General features: G+C 38.2%; 1 protein-coding gene across 1 annotated transcript in view; it reads right to left on the minus strand.

The window, feature by feature from the left end:
* BLVRA (biliverdin reductase A) overlaps positions 1–27,981 on the minus strand; it is a 166,636-nt gene that overhangs the window by 136,855 nt on the left and 1,800 nt on the right. The gene's annotated exons all lie outside the window — the stretch shown is intronic.

Raw genomic sequence — 27,981 nt, forward strand, 5'->3', positions numbered from 1 at the left:
TAGCTCAGTGGATTGAGCGCGGGCCTGCGAACCAGACAATCGCGGTTCGATTCCCAGTCAGGGCACATGCCAGGGTTGCAGGCAGGTTCCCTGCAGGCCAGTTCCCAGTGGGGGATGCACGAAAGGCAACCATACATTGATGTTTCTCTCCCTCTCTCCTTCCCTTCCCCTCTAAAGATAAATAAATAAAATCTTAAAAAAAAAAAAAAGAAAATAGAAACATTTCAAACAAACAACCTAACCCTACACCTGCAAGAACTCGAGGAACAACAACAAAGACAGCCCAGAGCAAGCAGAAGGAAGGAAATAACCAAGATTAGAGCAGAATTAAATGACATAGAAACAATTCTAAGGATCAATGAATCCAGGAGTTGGTTCCTTGGGAAGATATACAAAATAGACAAGTCTTTAAGTAGGCTCATCAAGAAAAGAAGAGAGAGGACACAAATAAACACAATCAGAAATGAAAGAGGAGAGATTACAACTGATACCACAGAAATAGAAGGGATTGTAAGAAATTACTATGAAGAACTGTATGCCAAGAAATTTGAAAACCTAGGGGAAATGGACACATTTCTAGAAAAATACAATCTTCCAAAACTCAGTGAAAAAGAAGCAGAAAATCTAAATACACCAATAACAGCAAAAGAAATTGAAGCAGTAATCAAAAAACTCCCATCACACAAAAGCCCCGGACCAGATGGTTTCATAGGAGAATTCTATAAAGCATTTAAGGAAGAGCTAACCCCTATTCTCCACAGACTATTTCAAAAAATCCAGAAGGATGGAAAACTCCCAAACTCTTTTTATGAAGCCAGCATCATCTTAATTCCAAAACCAGATAGAGACACAACAAAGAAAGAAAACTTCAGGCCAATATCGCTGATGAACATAGATGCTAAAATCCTCAACAAAATATTGGCAAATCGCATCCAACAATACATTAAAAAGATCATACACCATGACCAAGTGGGATTCATCCCAGGGATGCAAGGATGGTTCAATATTCGCAAATCACTAAATGTAATACATCACATAAACAAAAGCAAAGACAAAAATCACATGATCATATCAACAGATGTGGAAAAAGCTTTCGATAAGGTACAACACCCATTTATGATAAAACACTCGGCAAAGTGGGAACACAGGGAGCATTTCTCAAAATAATAAAGGCCATATATGAGAGACCTACAGCAAATATCATACTCAATGGGAAAAAACTAAAAGCTTTTCCACTAAGATCAAGAACCAGACAAGGTTGTCCACTTTCACCACTTCTATTCAATATAGTATTGGAAGTTTTAGCCACAGCAATCAGGCAAGAAAAGGAAATAAAAGGCATCCAAATAGGAAAGGAGGAAGCAAACTTGTCACTGTTTGCAGATGACATGATAGTGTACATGGAAAATCCTATAGACTCTACCTAAAAACTGCTTGAACTAATTAATGAATTTGGCAAAACAGCTGGTTACAAAGTCAATATCCAGAAATCAAAGGCATTTTTGTATACCAACAGTGAATCAGCAGAAGCAGGAATCAAGGAAAAATCCCACTCGATAAAGCAAAAAGAAAAATAAAATATCTGGGAATAAACCTAACCAAGGAGGTAAAAGACCTCTATGTAGAAAACTACACAGAACTGAAGAAAGATTCAGGGAAGACACAAACAAATGGAAACATATACCTTGTTCATGGATTGGAAGAATTAACATCATCAAAATGTCCATACTACCTAAAGCAATATACAGATTCAATGCAATACCTATTAAAGCCCCAATGGCATATTTCACAGACATAGAACAAACACTTCGAAAATTTATATGGAACCATAAACGAGCGCGAATAGCAGCTGCTCTTTTGAGAAAGAAGAACAAAGTAGGAGGGATCACAATACCTGATATCAAACTGTGTTACAGCCCACTGTAATCAAAACAGCCTGTTACTGGCATAAAAACAGGCACATAGACCAATGGAACAGAACAGAGAGCCCAGAAATAAACCCAACTCTCTACAGTCAAAGGGGGCAGTAACATAAAATGGAGTAAAGATAGCCTCTTCAACAAATCGTGTTGGGAGAACTGGACAGCTACGTGCAAAAAAATGAAACTTGAGCACAGACTTACACCATACACTAAAATAAATTCAAGGTGGATAAAAGCCTTAAATGTAAGTCGTGACACCATTAAAGTCCTAGAGGAGAACATTGGCAAGAAAATCTCAGATATTTCACGCACCAACTTTTTTACTGATATGTCCCCTAGAGCAAGGAATATAAAGGAAAGAATAAACAAATGGGATCTCATCAAAATAAAAAGCTTTTGCACGGCTAAGGAAAACAGTATTAAATTAAAAAGACAACCAATTGTATGGGAAAACATATTTGCCAATGATACCTCACACAAAGTTTTAATCTCCAAAATATATAAAGAACTTATACAGCTCCACTCTGAAAAGACATCTAACCCAATTAAAAAATGGGAAAAGGACTTGAACAGAGACTTCTCCAAGGAGGAAATAGAGAACATTAAGAGACACATGAAGAGATGCTCAATTTCGTTAGCTATCAGAGAGATGCAAATTAAAACCACAATGAGATACCACTTTACACCAGTCAGGATGGCTATCATAAACAAAGCAACAAACAACAAATGTTGGAGAGGGTGTGGGGAAAAGCGGTCCTTAGTTCACTGTTGGTGGGATTGCAGACTGGTACAACCATTATGGAAAACAGTATGGAATTTTCTCAGAAAAATAAAAATCGACCTGCCTTTTGACCCAGCAATTCCACTCCTGGGATTATATCCTAAGAATCCTAAAACATCAATATCAAAGAACCTATGCACCACAATGTTCATAGCAGCACAATTTACAATAAGCAAGAGTTGGAAGCAACCTAGGTGCCCATCAGTAAATGAATGGATCAAAAAATTGTGGTACATGTACACAATGGAATTCTATGCTGCAGAGAGAAAGAAGGAGCTACTACCTTTTGCAACAACATGGATGGAACTGGAAAGCATTATGCTGAGTGAAATAGGCCAGGTGCTGAAAGACAAATACCATATCATCTCACCTTTAACAGAAAACTAAACAACAAAACAAACAAGCAAGCAGAAAAGAAAAAAAAACACAAAAATACTGAAATAGAGAACAAGGGGATAGTGACCAGAGGGGAGAAGGAAGGGAAGTTAAGGGGGAAAAGGGGGAGGAATTTGGAGGAATAAATAGGAAGGACACAGGGACGAGAACTAAGGGGGGTGGAAATGGGAGGGAAGTGGGGAGCAAGGGGCGGGGGAAGCTGGGATGGGAGAAATAGACTAAAACTCTACTTGAAAAATAACTAAATAAAATTAATTTTTTTAAAAAAAAGCTTTTGAAAAGGGACAACAACCATTTATGATAAAAACACTCAGCAAAGTCGGAATAGAAATAACATTCCTCAATATAATAAAGGCCACATATGAGAGACCTACACCCAACATCATACTCAATGGGCAAAAACTAAAAGCTTTTCCATTAAGATCAGGGACAAGACAAGGATATCCACTTTCACCACTTCTATTCCATATAGTACTGGAAGTTTTAGCCACAGCTATCCGACAAGAAAAGGAAATAAAAGGCATCCAAAACATAAAGGAGGAAACAAAACTGTCACTGTTTGCAGATGACATGATAGTGTGTATGGAAAATCCTATAGATTCTACTCAAAAACTGCTAGAACTAATAAATGAATTTGGTGGAACAGCAGGTTACAAAGTCAATATCCAGAAATTAAAGGCATTTTTATATACTAACAATAAATCGGAAGAAGCAGAAATCAAGAAAAAAATGCCATTCAATATAGCAAAAACAAAAATAAAATATCTGGGAATAAACCTGACCAAGGAGGTGAAAGACGTATATGCAGAAAACTACACAACACTGAAGAAAGAAATCAAGGAAGACATAAACAAATTGAAACATATACCGTGTCCATGGATTGGAAGAATTAACATCATCAAAATGTCCATACTACCCAAAGCAATTTACAGATTCAATGCAATAGCTATTAAAGTACTAATGGCATATTTCACAGACATAGAACAAACACTTCAAAAATTTATATGGAACCTTAAACGACCCCGAATAGTAGCTGCTCTTTTGAGAAAGAAGAACAAAGTAGGAGGGATCACAATACCTGATATCAAAATGTATTACAAGGCCATTGCTATAAAAACAGGATTGTACTGGCATAAAAACAGGCACATAGATCAATGGAACAGAACAGAGAGCCCAGAAATAAACCGAACTCTCTACAATCAATTAATATTGGATGAAGGGGGCAGTAACATGAAATGTAGTAAAGATAGCCTCTTCAACAAATGGTCTTGGTTGAACTGGACAGCTACGTGCAAAAAAATGAAACTTGAGCACCAACTTACACCATACACCAAAATAAATTCAAGGTGGAGAAAAGACTTAAATATTTTGTTATATTTTTTATGTCTTCTTTCCGTTTAGTTTTTTAAATTTTGTTTGTTTGATTTCATTGGTTTTATATTCTCTCATATTGCATTTTAATTTTTCTTCTTTCACTTCACTCATATTTTAACAACACACTATTCTTGGTCTTTTACTTTTTATTCTTTTTATTCAGATTATACATTCCATAACATATTATTCTTATTCCAAATCCCACATAGTAACCTACCATGGTCTTAATCCATTTCATCATCTTCCTCAGCTTTATTACTGTTGTGGTTAACTTTATTCTCTCACACACTATGACTAGTTTCTATCTCTTACTCTCAATATATCTCACTATCTAATCGTGCATAAATGTTCTGTTTTCTAAACTCAGCTCACATTCTTTTTCCCTTTTAACAAGTCTTCTTTCTTTTTCTCCTTTTATAAAAAGTAGCAAACTGGGTAAAATATCATAATTGTTGTATTTCTCCAACAGATCTCCTAGCTATTCTCTACCTGTTAGTACTTTAAGTCCCATAGAATACTCTCCTGTTGTCTTACTCAATTTCACCTTCACTCTGCTCCTAATTATATAAAAAACAAAGTGGGAGCTGTGAATACCACTAAAGCCACTGGAAGGGAGAACCCACCAACAAGGAGACAAAAACAGGTAAATCTCAAGTACAATAAGAGAGCCACACAAACAAAAGGAAGGGAAACCCCAAAGCATCCAGAAAAGATCAAAGCGGCCACACCACTGAGTCCCACAGAATTGCTACCACAGAAGATGATCCTACAAAGATAGCTAGCAAAGCAGTGCATTAGGAATCACGGAAACAAACAAAAAGATTAACCTAAAATGGGGAGACAAAAAAAGAACCTGAAGTCAAAAGGAATGCAAGACTCCCCAGTAAAAGAGCTAAATGAAATGGAAGTAAGCAAACTATCAGATATAGAATTCAAAACAATGGTTATAAGGATGTTCATGGAACTCACAGGCAACTATAAGGAAGTGAGAAGGAACTACAACACTATGAAAAAGGCAATAGAAACTATAACCAAGAATGAAGAAGAAATGAAAAATATAATTTCTGAAATAAAAAATACACTATAAGGAATTATAATCAGGCTGGATAAAGCAGAAAACCAAATTAGGAAAGTGGAAGACAAGGTGGAAAGAATCATCCAGGTAGAGCAGCAGCATGAAACAGATCAAAAAATATAAAGATAGCTTAAGGAAACTACAAGATAATATGAAAAGCAACAACATTTGCATCATAGGAATACCAGAAGGAGAAGAAAAGTAGCAAGAGATAGAAACCCTTTTTCAAAAAATAATGACAGAAAACTTCCCAAACCTGGAATGGGAAAATCCATACAAATTCAGGAATTATAGAGGGTCCCAATCAAGAAGAACTCAGAGGCCTATTCCAAGACAAATCATAATTAAAACACCCAGCTTTAAAGACAAAGACAGAATCTTAAAAGCAGCAAAGGAGAAACAAGAAGTAACATGCAAAGGAACTCCAATAAGGCTAGCAGATGATTTCTCCACAGAAACACTACAAGCCAGAAGAGACATGCAAGAAGTATTCCAAGTAACAAAAAGCAAAGGCCTGTAACCAAGACTACTCTACCAAGCAAGGCACTAAATTAAAATGGAAAGTGAAATAAGGAGTTCCCCAAACAAAGCAGACTAAAAGAATACACCTCCACAAAACCAGCACTGCAACACATGCTAAAGCAGGGGTGCCAAACTCATTTTGACTGGGAGCCACATCAGTTTCACTGTTGCCTTCAAAGGACTGAATGTAATTTCAACTCCTTAACAGAAAAGGAGTAGATACATTTATACAGTTCAAAAATTATATTCAGGCCTTTGAAGGCAACCGCAAGGCTGATGTGGCCCCCAGTGAAAATGAGTTTGACCCCCTGTACTAAAGTGACTGCTTTAAGAAGAGCAACAAAAAAAGTGAGAAAGAGAGAAACACAAGTACAAAGGGGGGCAATGACTATGTACCTATCAATAATAACCTTAAAAGTGAATAGATCCATGCTCCAACCAAGAGACACAGGGTAGCTGAGTGGGTAAGAAAACAACCTGCACATATGCTGCCTACAAAGTGACCCACCCTAGAAAAAAAGACCTACAAAGACTGAAAGTTAAGGACTGGAAAAATATTCCCAGCAAATGAGCAGGAAAAAAGAAATCTTGGGTAGTAATACTTATATGAGACAAAACAGACTTCAAAACAAAGGCTATAAAAAGAGACACTGAAGGGCACTTCATACAAGTGAAGAATCCCTCAACAGGACATAAAATATGTGAACATATATGCACCCAACAGGGGAGCACCCAATATATAAGGAAAATCCTGGAGGACTTCAAGAATGATAATGACAACAACACAATTATAGTAGGGGATTTTAACATACCACCATCAAAAATGGATAGGTCTTCCAAACAAAATGGCAACAAGGATAATGCTGCATTGAACAATGCCCTAGATCAAGTGCATTTAACTGATATATATAGAACCTTTCATCCCAAAGAAGCAAATACATGTTTGCAATACATGTTTTTTTCCAAATGTACATGGAACATTTTCAAAGAAAGACCACAAGATAGAACAAAAAATAACCCTCAACAAATTCAAGAAAAATGAAATAATATCAAGCATTTCTTCCAACTAAAAGGACCTGAAACTGGAAACCAACCTCAAGGAAAAAAACTCAAAATACTCAAATTCATAAAGGTTGAATAGTATAATATTGAACAATGAATGTGTTAATAATGAGATCAAGGAAGAAATCAAAATGTTTCTGAAAAGAAATAAAAATGAGCACACAACAGTGCAAAACTTATGGGACACAGTGAAGGCAGTACTAAGAGGGAAGTTCACATTGATACAGCCATGCCTAAAAAAGATTAAAATATTTCAAATAAACAACCTAACCCTACATATGCAAGAACTGGAAGAACAACAACAAACAATCCCAGGGCAAGTAGAATGAAGGAAATAACCAAAATCAGAACAGAATTAAATGGCACAGAGACTAAAAGCACAATTCTAAGGATCAATAAATCCAGGAGCTGGTTCTTTGAAAAAAAAAAAATCAGGAAGCTGTCAACACACTCATCAAGAAAAAAAAAATAGAAAGGACCCAGATAAATAAAACCAGAAATGAAGAGGAGACATTGCAACTGATACCACAGAAATACAAAGAACTGTAAGAAATACCTATAAATAATTGTATGTCAAGATATTTGAAAACCATGGGGAAAGGAGAAATTTCTAGAAAAATATAATCTTTCAATGCTGAATGAAGAAGAAGCAGAAAGCCTGAGCAGACCATTAACAGAAATTGAAGCAGTAATCAAAAAACACCTGGCACACAAAAGCCCTATACCTGATGGTTTCACAGGAGAATTTTATATAGTATTTATGAAAAAACTAACCCCTATCCTTCTCAGGCTATTCCAAAAAATATGAGAACCTGGAAGACTCCCAAACTCTTTTTATGAAGCCAGCATCACCCTAATCCCAAAACCAGATAAAGATACAACAAAGAAAAAAAACTTCAGGCCAGTATCACTGATGAACATAGACACTAAGGTCCTCAGCAAGATATTGCCAAACCGCATCCAGCAACACATTAAAAAGATCATTCACCATAATCAAGTGGAATTCACCCCAGGGATACAAGGATGGTATGATATTCTCAAATCAATAAATGTAATAAATCACATAAACAAAAGGAAAAAAGTCAAATGATCATGTCAGTAGATGCCAATAAGGTACCATTTGATAAGGTACACACCCATTTTGGATAAAAGTATTCAGCAATGTGTGAGTAGAGGGAACATGCCTCAACAAAATAAAGGCCATATACAACAAACCTACAGCCAACAACCTAAAAGCTTTCCCACTAAGATCAGGAACAAGAGAAAGATGTCCTCTTGTACCACATTTATTCACATAATATTGGAAGTCTTAGCCACAGTAATCAGACAAAAAAGGAAATAAAAGGCATCTGATTTGGAAAGAAAGAAGTAAAACTGTCCCTATTTGCAGATGACATGATAGTATATATATAAAACCCTATATATGCCTCCAAAAAACTCTCAATCTAATAATGAATTTGGCAAAACAGTGTTCTACAAAAATCAATATTCAGAAGTCAAAGGCATTTTTTATATACCAACAACAAAATATCATAAACCAAAATCAGGAATCCCAAGTTGCTAGAACAACAAGAAAAATAAAGTTTATTCCTATATAGGAATAAACCTAACCAAGGAAGTGAAAGACCTATACTCAGAAAACTATGCAACACTGAAGAAAGAAATTAAGGAAGACACGAACAATGGAAGTATGTACTATGCTCATGAATTGGAAGAATTAATATCATCAAAATGTCCATACTACCCAAAGCAATTTATAGATTCAATGCAACCCCTATTAAAATACCAATGACATATTTCACAGATACAGAACAAATATTTCAATATTTATATGGAACCATAAACAACCCCGAATAGCCGCAACAATTTTGAGAAAGAACAAAGTAGGAGGGATCACAATACCTAATATCAAACTATATTACAAGCACAAGGTAATCGAAAAACTTTGGTACTGGCATTAGAACAGACACATAGATCGATGGAACAAAACAGAGAGCCCAAAAATAAGCCAAAGTCTCTAAGGTCAATTAATATTCAACAAAAGGGGCAGAAGCATAAAATGGAGTGTAAATAGCCTCTTCAACAAATGGTGTTGGGAGATCTGGACAGCTAAATGCAAAAAAATGAAACTCAAACACCAACTTACAGCATACACGAAGATAATTTCAAGGTGGTTAGAAGAGTGTAAGTTGTAACAACATAAAAGTCTTAAAGCAGAACACAGGCAGGAAAATCTCAGCTATTCTGTGCATCAATATTTTCACAATATATATCCCCTAGAGCAAGGGACATAAAGGAGAGAATAAACAGAGCATTATCAAAATAAAAAGCTTCTGCTCGGCTAAAGAAAACAGCAGTAAAATGAAAAACATACCAACCATATGAGAAAACATATTTGCAAATGATACCTCAGACAAGGGTCTGATCTCCAAAATATATAAAGAATTCACATGAGTCCACTCCGAGAAGACAAACAACCCAATTAAATAAATGGGCAAAGGACCTGAACAGATACTTCTCCAAGAAGGACATACAGAGGGGCCAGAGACATATGAAAGGATGCTCAGCATCACAACCCAGCAGAGAGATGCAAATAAAACCACAATAAGATACTACTTACACCAGTCAGAATGGTCATCATACACAAATCAAGAAACAAGTGTTGGTGAGGTTGTGGAGAAAAGGGAACCCTAGTACACTGTCGTGGGAATGCAGAGTGGTGTAGCCACTGTTGATAACACTATGGAATTTCCTCGAACTAAAAATGGAACTGCCTTATGACCCAGCAATTTCACTGCTGGGCTTATACCCTAAGAATCCTGAAACATCAGTTGAAAAGAATCTATGTACACCAATGATCACAGCAGCACAATTTAAAGCAGTCAATTGTTGGAAGCAACGTAAGTGCCCATCAGTAAATAAGTGTATCAAAAAATTATGGTACATTTACACAATGGAATACTATGCGGCATAAAGAAAGAAAGGAGCTCCTATTCTTTGTAACAGCATGGATGGATCTGGAGAGCATTATGGTAAGTGAAATAAGCCAGGCAGTGAAATCAAATACCATATGATCTCACCTGTAGTGCAACCTAAACAAACATCGAGCAAAATAAAACTGGAAACACTGAAATAAAGAACAAACTGACAGTAACCAGAGAGGGGGTGATAATGGGGGAAAAGAGCAGAAGGGTCATCAAGGAATATGTATAAAGGACACATGGACAAAGCTAAGAGGCTAGGATTGAGGGTTGGAGGTGGAGATGGGTGGGGGGTGGGGGAGTTGGGGAGACAACTGTATTTGAATAACAATAATAAAAAGTACTTAGAAATAAGTTTAACCAAAGAGGTGAAATATCTAAAAACTGAAAACTATAAGACACTGATTATAGAAATTTAAGAAAACAAATAAATGAAAATATATTCTGTGCTCATGAAGTAAAAGAGCTCATGTTTATTAAAATGTTCATACTACCAAAAGCAATCTACAAATTCAATGCAATCCCTATCAAAATTCCAATTAAATTCTTCTTAGAAAAGGAAAGAAATCCTTAAATTTGTATAAAACCATAAAAGACCCAAAAGCCAAAGCAACCATGAAAAAGAACAAAGCAGAGCACCACTGATTTCCTGATTTCCACCTCTATTACAAAGCTACCATTATCCAAACAGCATTGTGTTGGCATAAACACAGGCACATATGCATATATGGCCAATTAATTTTTGATAAGAGTCAAGAATATAAAATCAGGAAAGAATAGTTTCTCAATAAATGGTATTTGGAAAACTAGTAGCCACATGCAGAATGACCCTCTGGATACCTATCTTAAACCAGACACAAATATTAACTCAAAATATAAAGACTTGAACATAGATCTGAAACTGTAGATTTCATAGAATACATAAGGGGTAAGTTCCTTGACAATGGTATTGGCAATGTATCCATCTATTGTCACACTATTCAAGTGAAATATTTTAGAATCTCTGGGGTCAATTATACCTTAGTAGAACTGAAAAATCCAATCATGCAGTAACTAAAACAGTATGACCTGGCATTGCTGCATGAAACAGAACCAGAGGTCAAAACAGCAGTGGTCTACAAGTGTATGTGCTTTTTTCTAAAAAAAAAACATTTTTTGTTTTTGAACAAAAAATGTTCAAATGTTCAATGTTTATCTCCTTTTACTGCCAAAGTATCCCTTAATAAGTGAAAGCCCCAAACCTTCATTTTGCGGAGTCAGGAAGATATTAGATCACTTGCTGATAGTGGTTCTCCATCTACTCCATTCCCACACCCTCAAGAGGTTGTTTGACCTCCCCAGGCTGCATACCCAAGGCTCCTTCACTTGGGTTTGGCCAGTATAGATCAGTGGGAACAGGAGGGGAAAGAGAGGCCAGACAGGGGGGTAAGAGAGGTACTTACCCACCCCACACTTGCCCTATCCTGCTGGGCTGCTGTTCTGGCAATGGACGCATTCTGCCAATACCACAGCAGCCCTGGAGGGCAGCCCCTCTTCTAATGCTCCAATTTCCTCCCCTCTAGCCCCAAGCTCTAGTACCACAGACCCTTCCTTGCCACTTCAGACTGGGGTGGGGATAGCTCCCCAGTGATGCTCTTCCCTGGGTGACCCACCATCACTTGCTGGTTTTCTAAATGCTACCCACTCTTCTATAAGCAGTTCGCACAAAAATTCTTTTCATTTTTGTGCTTCTTCCTGTGGGGATCCTAAATGATATGCCTGACCACCAAAATCTCAGTAAATTCATAGACCAGGTCTAAACATTTTCCTCACCTTAAGTGATGCCTCTCTTTTGATCTCTCTCTTCCACGTGTAGTTGGTCCCAAGGTTGTGGGTTATTGTTAAGCTGCTCTGTCTCTCCCACATGCAAATTGGAAAACCAATTTCTTTAAAGCATGACAGCAATAATTTTGTGATTTCCAATGACCCAGTGGCTCTCAACTGACATTTACCAGTGTCAATATGTGAAGAAAAGGAAATATACCAGAAATGTTGCTAAATATCTTGTAATGTACAGGATAGCCCTCTCATAACAAAGAGTTATCCACCCTAAATTTCAATTTATGTCAAGGTTGAGAAACCCTGGATTACTCATCTTGCAGAATGAAACACAGCCGTAACAGACCTTCCTCCTCTCTAAAATACTCACAGATAGATGCCTATAATCATTGCCCCAAAGTCCCATACCCAGGCCACTGGCAGAAGCATGGGAAAGTATTAGAAAGACAGTAATCTTCTCAGTTGAAGCCAGGCACTGGCCTGAGAGATCTGATGTTAAAGGTAAACTGACCCTAGACCCCACACTGGATTTTCCTTCCATGGAAGAAGCTGGATAATTTCCAAATGTGTCCAACCTTTTGGTGTCTCTGGGTTACACAGGAAAAAAGAAGAGTTTTGTGGGCCACACATTAAATATATTGCAACATGTAATCACAAAAAAAGTCTTATAATGTTTTAAGTAAATTCACAATTTTGTGTTGGGCCACATTCATAGTCACCCTCGCCACAGGTTGGACGCTTATGCAAGTTAGGGCCTGGCAAGGGAAATGAAAAGATTACATGGGACAAAAGCCTGGAAATATATACATCAAAATATTAACAGTAATTATGTCTCTAAGTTTCTTTTTGCATATCTATATATTTTTAATTTTCCTGTAAAGGTTAACATTTGTATTAATAATTAAACTCTAAAAAAGTTATAAATTATGCCATACCATTGATCCCATCCCTTCCAGCCCCAATTTATCAACTGAAATAGATATTCACCTAACAATATACCCAGGGGCTCTAATAATGAAACTCAGAGAAATTTCCAGCTCTGCTTCCTTCAAGGCCATTAATATTTGAGGGATGAATGAAGATGCTAGTATGACTTATTTTCAAATGGTAAGAACTATGCAACTGATCAAGTTTATCTTCCTAGAGACAAATTTGAAACTTAACTACAAACAATATAGACATGAACTGTCCTATAAGGTAGCCACTAGAGATGTGATATTTAAATATTAAGTTAATGAGAAGTGGGAAGATGGTGACAGAGTAGGACAGAGTGGATTCCACATCCCCCTACACATGGGAAAAAACCTGACCAATCTACAGAGGAACAGAGCAAAGAGCCAACAGTAGCCCAGCATACATGAAAATAAGAGACCAGAAATTGTATCGGACACTGAAAAACCAGATGGTAAGAGGACGGTTGCAGGACAGTAGGGTCCTTGGGACCAGTGTGAAGACAGGGGTGGCACCCTGTGCTGGGTCTACCACAGACTCTTTGGGAGCCAAAGGCCTGCTGCAGGGTCCTTGGGAAAGAGTCAGGGCATCAGCTCCCTCCCTCCCCAGCCAAGCAGGGTCTGGGCAACTCTGGAAGTGACCTGGTTGCTTGAGGTTGCAAAGAGGGGAATAAGGACAAAGAGGCCAACAAAAGGGCCATGATCACCCGAGGAGTCCGTGGTCACTGGCTTGGGAGAATTGAGATGCACAGTGTCAGGCTCTGATGCCGATAGTTACCAGTCTGGCTGGAGAATTGGGCTGTACTGAGCAGCAGATTTGATTAGGAGGAATTTATCAAAAAGTAAACTGTTTGAAGGCTCCTCCTGTGACAGCCGCTCAGCCAACTCCTCACCGAGCCTGGCAGTGACCTGAGGTTGGGCAGAAGGCCTTGTGTTCTCCCATAGCACTGGGAAGGGTTCGTGCTCAACCAGCAGGACCCAGGCAGCCTGGCTGGGAGCAAGCACCCACACCCCAGCCCATGGGGATGACCCCCGGGGAAAGAGTGCTATGAAAAAGTCCTGAGTCCACTGCATGGAGCTCTGGGGAGACACTCTAGACTGGCTCTTGGGAGAGTGGTCCCAGGACTGGCTGAGTAGATATCCGGAAGGGAAAAAGGCCACACCAATCACTACTCAGCCTGCTGCAGCAAGGGAGACCAGAAAAACCAGTTTCACAAGTTTGAAACCAACAATAAATGTTTTTTATTTTTCTTTTAAGTAATCATTTATATTTTTTAATTTTATTATTGTTTTATCTTTCAATGCCCTTTTCCTCCCTTTCCTTCTTTCTTGTTTTATTCCTTCTTCCTTTCTTTCCAAACTTATTGCTTCTTCCTTCTCCTGCCTTTCCTTTTCCTTTTACCCACAAGTGACACAAACAACTTGGAACTGAGAAAAGACCAGAGTTGGACCCAAAGAGGGGGCATCCCAACAGTAGAGACAGCAAGACAATTTTCACTTGGCTATAGCAGAGAAGCTACAAGTTGCTGCATATTTCTATTATTATTTTTTCATTATTCTTACATCTATTATTTTAATACTATCTTTGCATTCCTCCTCTTTCTGAATAGATTTTGCCTTGGCTGGTTATATTGTATCATTTGACAGGTTTCCCCTGTTCTCTCCTCCGCAGTATATTCCTATTTTCTATACTTCGTGTCACTTGTGTTCCTTAAGCACACTACCAAAGTTCTATACCCCATACTCATGTTATCCAGATCACACAGAGTCTGTCATATGATTGTTGCTTTAATATTAGTGTAAATAATAGCTGTTCTATATAATTGTAAATACTTTACAACACCCCTCCCAAATCTTAGCCCACTTCGAAGTTTCCTGAACTCAATTACTGCAGTGGTTAACTCTATTCTCTCACACTCTACACCTATTTACTATCGTTTACTCTCACCTTACCTCAAAATCTGACCTGCCACAACTATACTGCTTTCTAGATCAAACTCAAAAGCCTTTCCCCTCCAACAAGAGTCTTATCTTCTGTCCATCCTTTCTTAAAAGTGGCTAGTTGGGTTGAAGATCACAGTTATCACTATACATAGCCAAAAGATCTCCTATCCCTTCTCTACCGGCTCCTACTGTAAATATCATAGAATACTCTCCTGCTGTCATAAACCATTTTGCCTTCCTCACCAAGTAACCACGAAAGAAGAGTAGGCGGAAGCGGTGAACACCAGGATACCCAGTGGAAGAGGAAACCCAACAACAAATGAACCCCCAACAGATAACAACAGAAGAAGGTGAAGGAGGGAGTGGAAACCACACAAACCTCAATCCAGGACCTATCAGGAAATACAACTAATTAGTGGAGAAACTAGCCAGTAAAAACAACTCAACAAGAGCAAAAGAGAATCCTCAAAATCTTGTATAGACAGAAGAAATAGCTTCAACACAACCTGCCCTCCCCAACACAACAAATTACAAGATGTGGTGGACAGAGGGACCATCAGCTAACCATCTGATGGGCAGGACCCACAAAAGAAAGACCCAAAAACAACCAAAATTCAAAGACAAATACAAAGCCAACGTAAACAACAGCCCAACACCAGTGAGCTGGGGAAACTACACCACTGAATCTCACAGGTATTATACCACAGTTCACGCCATAAACCCAGGAAACCAGAACTAATCAATTTAAGAAGCTGAAGCTAAAAAGAAGAGTCTCACAAAAAATGGGAAGACAAAGAAACAATCCCCAAAAAGAAATAAAGAAATCTCAGAAAGAATGCTAGATGAAATAGAGGAAAGCCAAGTATCAGATATTGAATTCAAAGCACTGGTTATCAGGAAGTTCAAAGAGCTCACAATGAGCTACCAGAAACTACAGATGAACTACAATGAACTCACTGCAAACTATATCAACATGAAAAAGGAAATAGAATCTATCAGTAAGGGAAAAGAGGAAATGAAGAATACAGTTTCTGAACTGAAGAACACAGTGGAAAAAAATCAAAAGCAGGATGGATGAAGTAGGAGATCGGAGAAGTGAGTTGGAGGACAAAGTAGAAGAAAACTCCCAGAAAGAGCAAGAAAAGAAAAAGAGGCTCAGAAAGAAGGAAGAATAATTAAGAGAAATGCAAAATAATATGAAACATAATATATCAGAACTATAGGGATAAAAGAAGGAGAAGAAGAAGAGCAAGGGATAGAATTCTATTTGAAAAAGTAATAATGACAAACTACACTAATTTGATGAGAGAAAAACTCACACAAATCCAGGAAACACAGAGTGCCAATCAAGAGGAATCCAAAGAGGCCCACTTCAAGACACATCATCATTAAAATGTCAATATTCCAAGACAAAGAGAGAATCTTAATGGCAGAAAGTGAGGAACTGGAAAAAACGTACAAGAGAGCCCCAATTAGGTTAGCTGCTGACTTCTCAATGGAAACGCTCCAAGCAAGAAGAGTGGCAAGAAGTATTCCAAGTATTGAGAACCAGGGGCCTGCAACCAAGGCTACTTTACCCAGCAAGGCTTGCAATCAAGATAGAAGGAAAAATAAAGAGCTTCCAAGACAAAAGAAGTCTAAAAGAATACACCTCCACCAAACCAGATGGGCAAGAGATGCTAAATGGACTGCTTTAAGGAAAGGAAGAAACAGAGAGAGACAGAGAGGAACAAAAGTACAAAAATGGCATTGCATAAGTACCTGTCCATAATAACCTTAAAAGTAAATGCTCCAATCAAAAGACATAGAAGAGCTGTTGGATAAGAAAGCATGACCCACACATATGCTGCCCACAAGACACCCACTTCAGGACAAAAGACCTAAACAGACTAAAAGTGAAGGGCTGAAAACAAATTTTCCAAGGAAACAAACAGGGAAAAAAAAGCCGAGGTAGCAATACTCATATCAGACAAAATAGTATTCAAAAAAAAGGGCTATAAAGTGAACCCAGAAGGTTACTTCATAATACTCAAGTGAAGAATCCACCAAGGAGACATAAACATTGTAAATATATATATGCACCCAACGTACGAGCACCCAAATATATAAAGAAAATCTTACAGGATTTCAAGAAAGATACTGACAGCAATACAATTATAGTAGGGGATATTAACACCCTACTTTAAAAAATGGACAGATCATCCAAACAAAATATCAAAAAACATATTGTGGAATTGAATAATGCCCTAGATGAAATGAACTTAACTGATATATATAGAGCCCTTCATCCCAAAGAAGCTAAATACACATTCTTTTCAAATGCACATGGAACATTCTGAAAGATAGACCACATGATAGGACACAAAATAAGCCTCAACAAATTTAAGAAAACTGAAATTATACCAAGCATTTTATCCAACCACAGGGGACTAAAACTAGAAACCAAACCCAAAGGAAAAAACCCAAAACACTTAAAATCATGGAGATTGAATGGCATGCTATAAACAACGAATAGGTCAAGAATGAAATCAGGGAAGAAATCAAACAGTTTCTGGAAACAAATGAAAATGAACTTACAACAACCCAAAACTCATTGGACACAGAGGAGATTTCCCTGAGAGGGAAATTCATTGCAATACAGGCCTACCTACGGAAGATAGAAACATTTCAAAAAAACACCCTAACCCCACACCTACAAGAACTTGAGGAACAACAACAAAGATACCCCACAGCAAGAAGAAGGAAATAAATAACCAAGATCAGAGCACAATTAAATGACACAGAGACTAAAAGCACAATTCCAAGTATCAATGAATCCAGGAGCTGATTCTTTGAAAAAATAAATAGACAAGCCTTTAAGCAGACTCATCAAGAAAAGCACAGACAGGACCCAAATGAACAATCGGAAATGAAAGAGGAGAGGTTACAACTGATACCACAGAAATAAAAAGGGTTGTAAGAAATTACTATGAACGTTCACAGATCCTGTGCCACTGCCATAGCGACAGGCCTGGATGCCGGGGAGTCAAGCACGGAAGCCGGGACTCTCCAAACCCCTGTGACGGCCCTGGGCAGCAGAGAGAGCCAGATACGGGAGGCGGGACATCCCCAGCCTCTGTGCCGCTGCCATAGTAACGGGCCTGGGTGATTGAGGAGGCGGCTACTAGAGCCAGGACATTCAGCAGTGGTAGGCGAGCAACGCAGGGACCAGGGCGAGGACCACCGTGAGTTTAGGTGGAGACGAAGAACATCAAGAAACTTCAAGGAGTCTGCACCACTGAACTTCACAAGGATCATACCACAGAAGTTTACACCATAAAACCAGGGTTTCAGAACAGATCAATTTTAGAAGCACAGACTAACAAGAAGAGTCTCAAACAATGGGAAGACAAAGAAACAATCCCCAAATGAAAGAAAAAGTAGAAACTTCAGAAAGAATGTTAGATGAAATAGAGGCTGATCAACTATCAGACAGTGAATTCAAAGCACTGGTTATTACGAAGTTCAAAGAGCTCAGAGTGAACTACCAGAAACTACAAGGGAACTATAATGATCTCTCTGCAAACTACAGCAACATCAAAAAGGAAATGGAAACTATCAGCAAGGAACAAGAGGAAATGAAGAACACAATTTCCGAATTGAAGTACACAGTAGAAAGTTTCCAAAGTAGGATAGATGAAGCAGAGCATAGGATTAGTGAGTTGGACGACAAGGTAGAAAGCATCTCACAGAAAGAGCAAGAAAATGAAAACAGGCGCAGAAAGAATAAAGAGGGATTAAGAGAAATGCAAGAAAATATGAAACGTAATAATATCCGAATAATAGGAATACCAGAAGGAGAAGAAGAAGAACAAGGGATAGAAAAGGTATTTGAACGAGTAATGAGAGAAAATTTTCCTAATTTGATAAGAGAAAAAGTCTCACAAATCTTGGAATCACAGAGAGTCCCAATCAAGAGGAACCCAAGGAGACCCACTTCAAGACACATCATCATCAAAATGGCAAAATTCCAAGACAAAGAGAGAATCTTAAAGGCAGCAAGGGAGAAAAAAGAAATAACATACAAGGGAGCCCCAATAAGGTTAGCTACTGATTTCTCAATGGAAACACTTCAAGCAAGAAGACAATGGCAAGAAATATTCCAAGTAATGAGAACCAGAGGCCTACAACCAAGGCTACTTTACCCAGCAAGGCTCTCAATCAAGACAGATGGCCAAATAAAGAGCTTCCAAGACAAAAGAAGTCTAAAAGAATATGCCTCCACCAAATGAGCTCTACAAGAAATACTAAAAGGACTGCTTTAAGGGACGGAAAGATAAGAGGGAGACAGAGAGGAACACAGGTATAAAAATGGCAATGAATAAGTACCTATCAATAATAACCTTAAACGTAAATGGATTAAATGCTCCAATCAAAAGACACAGAATAGCTCAATGGATAAGAAAGCATGACCCACACATATGCTGCCTACAAGAGACCCACCTCAGGACAAAAGACCATCACAGACTAAAAGTGAAAGGCTGGAAACAAGTTTTACAAGCAAATGGACTAGAAAAAAAAGCTGGGGTAGCAATTCTCATATCAGACAAAATAGACTTCAAAAAAAAGGCCATAAAGAGAGACCGAGAAGGTCACTTCATTATACTCAAGGGAAGAATCCACCAAGAAGACATTAACATTGTAAACATATATACACCAAACATAGGGGCACCCAAATATATCAAGAAAATCTTAGAGGACTTCAAGAAAGATATTGACAGCAACACAATTATAGTAGGGGATTTTAACACCCCACTATCAAAAATGGACAGATCTTCCAAACAAATTATCAACAAAGATATTGTGGCATTAAACAACACCCTAGATGAAATGGACTTAACTGATATATATAGAGCCCTTCATCCCATAGAAGCTCAATACACATTCTTTTCAAATGCACATGGAACATTTTAAAAGATAGACCACATGATAGGACATAAAACAAACCTCAAAAAATTCAAGAAAATTGAAATCATACCAAGCATCTTCTCTGACCACAAGGGACTGAAATTGGAAAACAACCCCTCAAAAAAAAAAAAAACCCAAAGCACCCAAAATCATGGAGACTGAGTGGTATGCTATTAAAAAACGAATGGGTCAAGAATGAAATAAGGGAAGAAATCAAAACATTTCTGGAAACAAATGAAAATGATCTCACAACAACTCACAACTTATGGGACACAGCAAAGGCAGTCCTGAGAGGGAAGTTTATAGCAATACAGGCCTACCTTAAGAAGATAGAAACATTTCAAACAAACAACGTAACCCTACACCTGCAAGAACTCGAGGAACAACGACAAAGACAGCCCAGAGCAAGCAGAAGGAAGGAAATAACCAAGATTAGAGCAGAATTAAATGACATAGAAACTTAAAGCACAATTTTAAGGATCAATGAATCCAGGAGTTGGTTCTTTGAGAAGATAAACAAAATAGACAAGCCTTTAAGTAGGCTCATAAAGAAAAGAAGAGAGAGGACACAAATAAACACAAATAGAAATGAAAAAGGAGAGATTACAACTGATACCACAGAAATACAAGGGATTGTAAAAAATTACTATGACGAACTGTATGCCAAGAAATTTGAAAACCTAGGGGAAATGGACACATTTCTAGAAAAATACAATTCTCCAAAACTCAGTGAAAAAGAAGCAGAAAATCTAAATACACCAATAACAGCGAAAGAAATTGAAGCAGTAATCAAAAAACTCCCATCACACAAAAGCCCTGGACCAGATGGTTTCACAGGAGAATTCTACAAAGCATTTAAGGAAGAGCTAACCCCTATTCTCCACAGACTATTCCAAAAAATCCAGAAGGATGGAAAACTCCCAAATTCTTTTTATGAAGCCAGCATCATCTTAATTCCAAAACCAGATAGAGAAACAAGAAAGAAAGAAAACTTCAGGCCAATATCACTGATGAACATAGATGCTAAAATCATCAACAAAATATTGGCTAATCGTATCCAACAATATATCAAAAAGATCATACACCATGATCAAGTGGGATTCATCCCAGGGATGCAAGGATGGTTTAATATTCGCAAATCAGTAAATGTAATACATCACATAAACAAAAGCAAAGACAAAAATCACATGATCATATCAACAGATTCGGAAAAAGCTTTTGATAAGGTTCAACACCCATTTATGATAAAAACACTCAGCAAAGTGGGAATACAGGGAGCATTTCTCAAAATAATAAAGGCCATATATGAGAGACCTACAGCCAATATCATACTCAATGGGAAAAAACTAAAAGCTTTTCCACTAAGATCAGGAACAAGACAAGGTTGTCCACTTTCACCACTTCTATTCAATATAGTATTGGAAGTTTTAGCCACAGCAATCAGGCAAGAAAAGGAAATAAAAGGCATCCAAATAGGAAAGAAGGAAGCAAACCTGTCACTGTTTGCAGATGACATGATAGTGTACATGGAAAATCCTATAGACTCTACCCAAAAACTGCTCAAACTAATTAATGAGTTTGGCAAAACAGCTGGTTACAAAGTCAGTATCCAGAAATCAAAGGCATTTTTGTATACCAACAATGAAACAGAAGAAGCAGAAATAAAGAGAAAAATCCCATTTGATATAGCAAAAAGAGAAATAAAATATCTGGGAATAAACCTAACTAAGGAGGTAAAAGACCTGTATGCAGAAAACTACACAGCCCTGAAGAACGAAATCAAGGAAGACACAAACAAATGGAAACATATACCTTGTTCATGGATTGGAAGAATTAACATCATCAAAATGTCCATACTACCCAAAGCAATATACAGATTCAATGCAATACCTATTAAAGTACCAATGGCATATTTCACAGACATAGAACAAACACTTGAAAATTTATATGGAACCATAAACGAGCGCGAATAGCAGCTGCTCTTTTGAGAAAGAAGAACAAAGTAGGGGGGATCACAATACCTGATATCAAACTGTATTACAAGGCCACTGTAATCAAAACAGCCTGGTACTGGTATAAAAGGCACATAGACCAATGGAACAGAACAGAGAGCCCAGAAATAAACCCAACTCTCTACAGTCAATTAATATTCGACAAAGGGGGCAGTAACATAAAATGGAGTAAAAATAGCCTCTTCAATAAATGGTGCTGGGAGAACTGGACAGCTACGTGCAAAAAAATGAAACTTGAGCACAGACTTACACCATACACCAAAATAAATTCAAGGTGGATAAAAGCCTTAAATGTAAGTCGTGACACCATTAAAGTCCTAGAGGAGAACATTGGCAAGAAAATCTCAGTATTTCATGCAGCAAATTCTTTACTGATATGTCCCCTAGAGCAAGGAATGTAAAGGAAAGAATAAACAAATGGGATCTCATCAAAACAAAAAGATTCTGCATGGCTAAAGAAAACAGTATTAAATTAGCAAGACAACCAACTGTATGGGAAAACATATTTGCCAATGATACCTCAGACAAAGGTTTAATCTCCAAAATATACAAAGAACTTACACGACTCCACTCTAAGAAGACACCCAACCCAATTAAAAAATGGGAAAAGGACTTGAACAGAGACTTCTCCAAGGAGGAAATAGAGAACATTAAGAGACACATGAAGAGATGCTCAATTTCGTTAGCTATCAGAGAGATGCAAATTAAAACCACAATGAGATACCACTTTACACCAGTCAGGATGGCTATCATAAACAAAGCAACAAACAACAAATGTTGGAGAGGTTGTGGGGGAAAAGGGGTCCTTAGTTCACTGTTGGTGGGATTGCAGACTGGTACAACCATTATGGAAAACAGTATGGAATTTTCTCAGAAAAATAAAAATTGACCTGCCTTTTGACCCAGCAATTCCACTGCTGGGATTATATCTTAAGAATCCTAAAACATCAATATCAAAGAACCTATGCACCCCAATGTTCATAGCAGCACAATTTACAATAGGCAAGAGTTGGAAGCAACCTAGGTGCCCATCAGTAAATGAATGGATCAAAAAATGGTGGTACATATACACAATGGAATTCTATGCTGCAGAGAGAAAGAAGGAGCTACTACCTTTTGCAACAACATGGATAGAACTGGAAAGCATTATGCTGAGTGAAATAGGCCAGGTGCTGAAAGACAAATACCATATGATCTCACCTTTAACAGGAAGCTAAACAACAAAACAAACAAGAAAGCAGAAAAAAAAAAAAAAACAAAGACACTGAAATAGAGAACAAGGGGATAGTGACCAGAGGGGAGTAGGAAGGGAAGTTAAGGGGAAAACGGCGGAGGGATTTGGAGGAACAAATAGGAAGGACAAAGGGACGAGATCTAAGGGGGGTGGAAATGGGAGGGAGGTGGGGAGCAAGGGGCGGGGAAGGCTGGGATGAGAAAAATAGACATAAACTTTACTTGAAAAATAACTAAATAAAATTAATTTAAAAAAATAAATAAAAAATAAAAAATAAAAGAAATTACTGTGAACCTGGTGTAGCTCAGTGGATTGAGCACAGGCCTCGGAACCAGACAATCGCGGTTCGATTTCCAGTCAGGGCGCATGCCTGGGTTGCAGACCAGTTCCCTGCAGGCCAGTTCCCAGCAGGGGATGCATGAAAGGCAACAATACATTGATGTTTCCCTCTCTCCTTCCCTTCCCCTCTAAAGATAAATGAATAAAATATTAAAAAAAAGAAAATAGATGGGGGGCAAGAATAGTATGAGAAATATAGAATCTAAAGAACTTGAAACACGTGGTCATGAACTAAAGGGGGGGTAATGGTGGGGTGAGGGGGGTAGGGTGGAGGGGAATGAAGGGGGGGAATAGAACAACTGTAACAGCATAATAAAAAAATATATTAAAAAAATAAATAAATAAACCCAGGCAGGGCAGCCAGGTGGGTTGGAACCATGTGGCTTTGGCGAGGGGGGAAACCATGTGGCTTTGGGGGTCCCTCTGCACATAGTTCAGGAATTAAAAAAAAGAAATTACTATGAACAACTGTATGCCAAGAAATTTGAAAACCTAGAGGAAATGGACAAATTTCTAGAAAAATATAATCTTCCAAAACTCAATGAAGAAGCAGCAGAAAGCCTGAACAGACCAATAACAGCATATGAAATTGAAGCAGTAGTCAAAAAACTCCCATCACACAAAAGCCCTGGACCAGATGGTTTCACAGGAGAATTCTACAAAGCATTTAAGGAAGAGCTAACCCCTATTCTTCACAGGCTATTCCAAAACTCCAAAATTATGGAAGACTCCCACACTCTTTTTATGAAGCCAGCACCATCCTAATTCCAAAACCAGATAGAGATACAACAAAGAAAGAAAACTTCAGGCCAATATCACTGATGAACATAGATGCTAAAATCCTCAACAAAATGTTGGCAAACCGCATCCAACAATACATTAAAAAGATCATATACCGTGACCAACTGGGATTCATCCCAGAGATGCAAGGATGGTCAATATTCGCAAATCAGTAAATGTAATACATCACATACACAAAAGCAAAGACAAAAAACACATGATCATATCAATAGATGCGGAAAGATCCTTTGATAAGGTATACACCCATTTATGATAAAAACACTCAGCAAAGTGGTAACAGAAGAAGCATTCCTCAATACAATAAAGGCCATACATGAGAGACCTCCAGCCAATATCATACTCAATGGGAAAAAACTAAAAGCTTTTCCACTAAGATCAGGAACAAGACAAGGTTGTCCACTTTCACCACTTCTATTCAATATAGTTTTGGAAGTTTTAGCCACAGCGATTAGGCAGGAAAAGGAAATAAAAGGCATCCAAATCAGAAAAGAGGAAATAAAACTGTCACTGTTTGCAGATGACATGATTGTGTACATGGAAAATCTGATACACTCTACCCAAAAACTGCTGGACCAAATATACGAATTTGCCAAAACAGCAGGATTCAAAGTTAATATCCAGAAATCAAAGGCATTTTTGTATACCAACAATGAAACAGAAGAAGCAGAAATCAAGAAAAAAATCTCACTCGATAGAGCAAAAAGAAAAAGAAAATACCTAGGAATAAACCTAACCAAGGAGGTAAAAGACCTGTATGCAGAAAACTACACAACACTGAAGAAAGAAATCAAGGAAGACACAAACAAATGGAAACATATACCTTGTTCATGGGTTGGAAGAATTAACATCATCAAAATGTCCATACTACCCAAAGCAATTTACAGATTCAATGCAATACCTACTAAAATACCAATGGCATATTTCACAGACATAGAACAAACACTTCAAAAATTTATATGGAACCATAAACGACCCCGAATAGCAGCTGCACTTTTGAGAAAGGAGAACAAAATAGGAGGGATCACAATATCTGATACCAAACTGTATTACAAGGCCACTGTAATCAAAACAGCCTGTTACTGGCATAAAAACAGGCACATAGACCAATGGAACAGAACAGAGAGCCCAGAAATAAAGCCAAGTCTCTATAGTCAATTAATATGGGCAGCAACATAAAACAGAGTAAAAATAGCCTCTTCAGCAAATGGTGTTGGGAGAACTGGACAACTACATGCAAAAAAAATGAAACTTGAGCACCAACTTACACCATACACCAAAATAAATTCAAGGTGAGTAAAAGATTTAAATATAAGCCATGACACCATTAAAGTCCTAAAGGAGAACACTGGCAGGAAAATCTCAGATATTTCATGCAGCAACATTTTTTACTGATATGTCCCCTAGAACAAGGGACATAAAGGAAAGAATAAACAAATGGGATCTCATCAAAATAAAAAGCTTCTGCAGGACTAAAGAAAACAGTATTAAAATAAAAAGAGAATCAGACTTCCACTAAGATGGAGGTGTAAGTGGAAACAATATACCTTCTCATACAACCAAGTTTAAAGACAACAAAGTTTAATAACAAAAAAATGCAGCCAAAACACAGAAAATTGAACTAGACAGAAGTCTGACAACAACAAACCATTCAGCCAGGCCGGTAAGAGGGGCAGAGCCAGCAGCAGAGTGGGGTTGGGCAGAAAAGATCCCCCGAGCCAGGTGCACAGGCAGCAGTGGGCGGACCCCAGGTGTGGGGTAGCAGTGGGCGGACCCGACCGAGTGAGGGTGCAAGGCGGCGGGCTGCCCCCGTCACACATTCGTGCGCAGATAAACCAGCAAAGGAGCAAGCGGTGAGACAGACTGCGAAGGCCCCAGCGGTGGGAAGCAGCAGAGGGAACCGCCATTGCCCCTCTTTGACCCCGCCCCCACATACAGCGTCACAACGTAGCGACCCTGGTCATCCCACCTTGGTGAACACCTATGGCTCACCTCCTCATACTTATGGCATGAACAGACCAAAATATAGCTCGAGAAGAACTCAAAACCTCAGAGCTGATAAGTCTAAGCAACCAAGTAATAGCCAAACTTTCAGATGCACAATTCAAAACACTGGTGATCAGGATGCTCACAGAACTGGCTGATTTTAGTCACAAATTAGAGGAACAAGTGAAGGCTAAACTAATTGAAATAAAGGGAATTGCACAGGAAACCAATAGTGATGGAAAGGAAATTGGGACTCAAATCAAGGGAGTGGACCAGAAGGAAGAAAAAAATGACCAAACAGAAAAATATGAAGAAATGAGAATTCAAAAAAATGAGGAGAGGCTTAGGAACCTCCAGGACATCTTTAAACGCTCCAACATCCGAATTATAGGGGTACCAGAAGGGGAGGAGGAACAGCCACCAGTGGAAAATTTATTTGAACAAATAATAAAGGAGAACTTCCCCTATCTGGCAAAGGAAATAGACTTTCAGGAAATCCAGGAAGCTCAGAGTCCCAAAGAAGTTGGACCCAAGAAGGAACGCACCAAAGCACATCATAATTACATTAGCCAAGATTAAAATGAAGGAGAGAATCCTAGAAGCAGCAAGAGATAAGGGGACAGTCACCTACAAAGGAGTTCCCATCAGACTGTCAGCTGATTTCTCAAAAGACACCTTACAGGCAAGAAGGGGCTGGAAAGAATTATTCCAAGTCATGAAAGCCAAGGACCTACAACCAAGATTGCTCTATCCAGCAAAGCTTTCATTTAGAATGGAAGGACAGATAAAGTACTTCTCAGATAAGATCAAATTCAAGGAGTTCATCATCACCAAGCCCTTATTATATGCAATGTTATAGGGACTTATCTAAGAAAAAGAAGATAAAAAAGATGAACAATGAAAGGACAGCAAACTCACAGTTATTAACAACCACACCTAAAACAAAAGCAAACTAAGAGGACAGCTAGATCAGGAGTGGAACCATAGAAATAAAGATCACATGGAGGGTTAGCAATAGTGGAGTGGGAGAAGGAGAAGGTACAGAAAATAAGTAGCATAGGTGGTAGGTAGAAAATAGATAGAGGGGAGGGCAAGAGTAATAGGGAAAATATAGAATCTAAAGAACTGAGACACATGGTCATAAACTAAAGGGGGGATGTTGGGGGAAGGGGTGTGCAGGGTGGAGGGGAATGAAGAGGGGAAATAGAACAAGTGTAATGGCGTAATCAATCAAATATATTTTTAAAAAATAAAATAAAAATAAAAAGAGAATCAACTGTATGGGGAAACATATTTGCCAATGATACCTCAGACAAGGATTTAATCTCCAAAATTACAAAGAACTTACATGACTCCACTCTAAGAAGAGAAGCAACCAATTAAAAAGTGGGCAAAGAACTTTAACAGACACTTCTCCAAGGAGGACATACAGAGGATCCAGAGACACATGAAAAGATGCTTAATACCACTAGCTATCAAAGAGATGCAAATTAAAACCACAATGAGATACCACTTTACACTGGTCAGAATGGCCATCATAAACAAAGCAACAAACAATAAGTTTTGGAGAGGTTGTGGAGAAAAGGGAACCCTAGTTCATTTTTGGTGGGATTGTAGACTGGTACAACCACTATGAAAAACAGTGTGGAATTTTCTAAGAAAACTAAAAATGGATCCGCCTTTTGACCCAGCAATTCCACTGCTAGGATTATATCCTAAGAACCCTCAAACACCAATCCAGAAGAACCTATGCACCCCAATGTTCATAGCAGCACAATTTACAATAGCCAAGAGCTGGAAGCAACCTATGTGCCCATCAGTAAATGAATGGATCCAAAAA

This window comes from Artibeus jamaicensis, unplaced genomic scaffold (genome assembly GCF_021234435.1).
Source record: "Artibeus jamaicensis isolate MK-2021 breed Jamaican fruit bat unplaced genomic scaffold, CSHL_Jam_final contig_311, whole genome shotgun sequence".
Classification (NCBI taxonomy): Eukaryota; Metazoa; Chordata; class Mammalia; order Chiroptera; family Phyllostomidae; genus Artibeus; species Artibeus jamaicensis.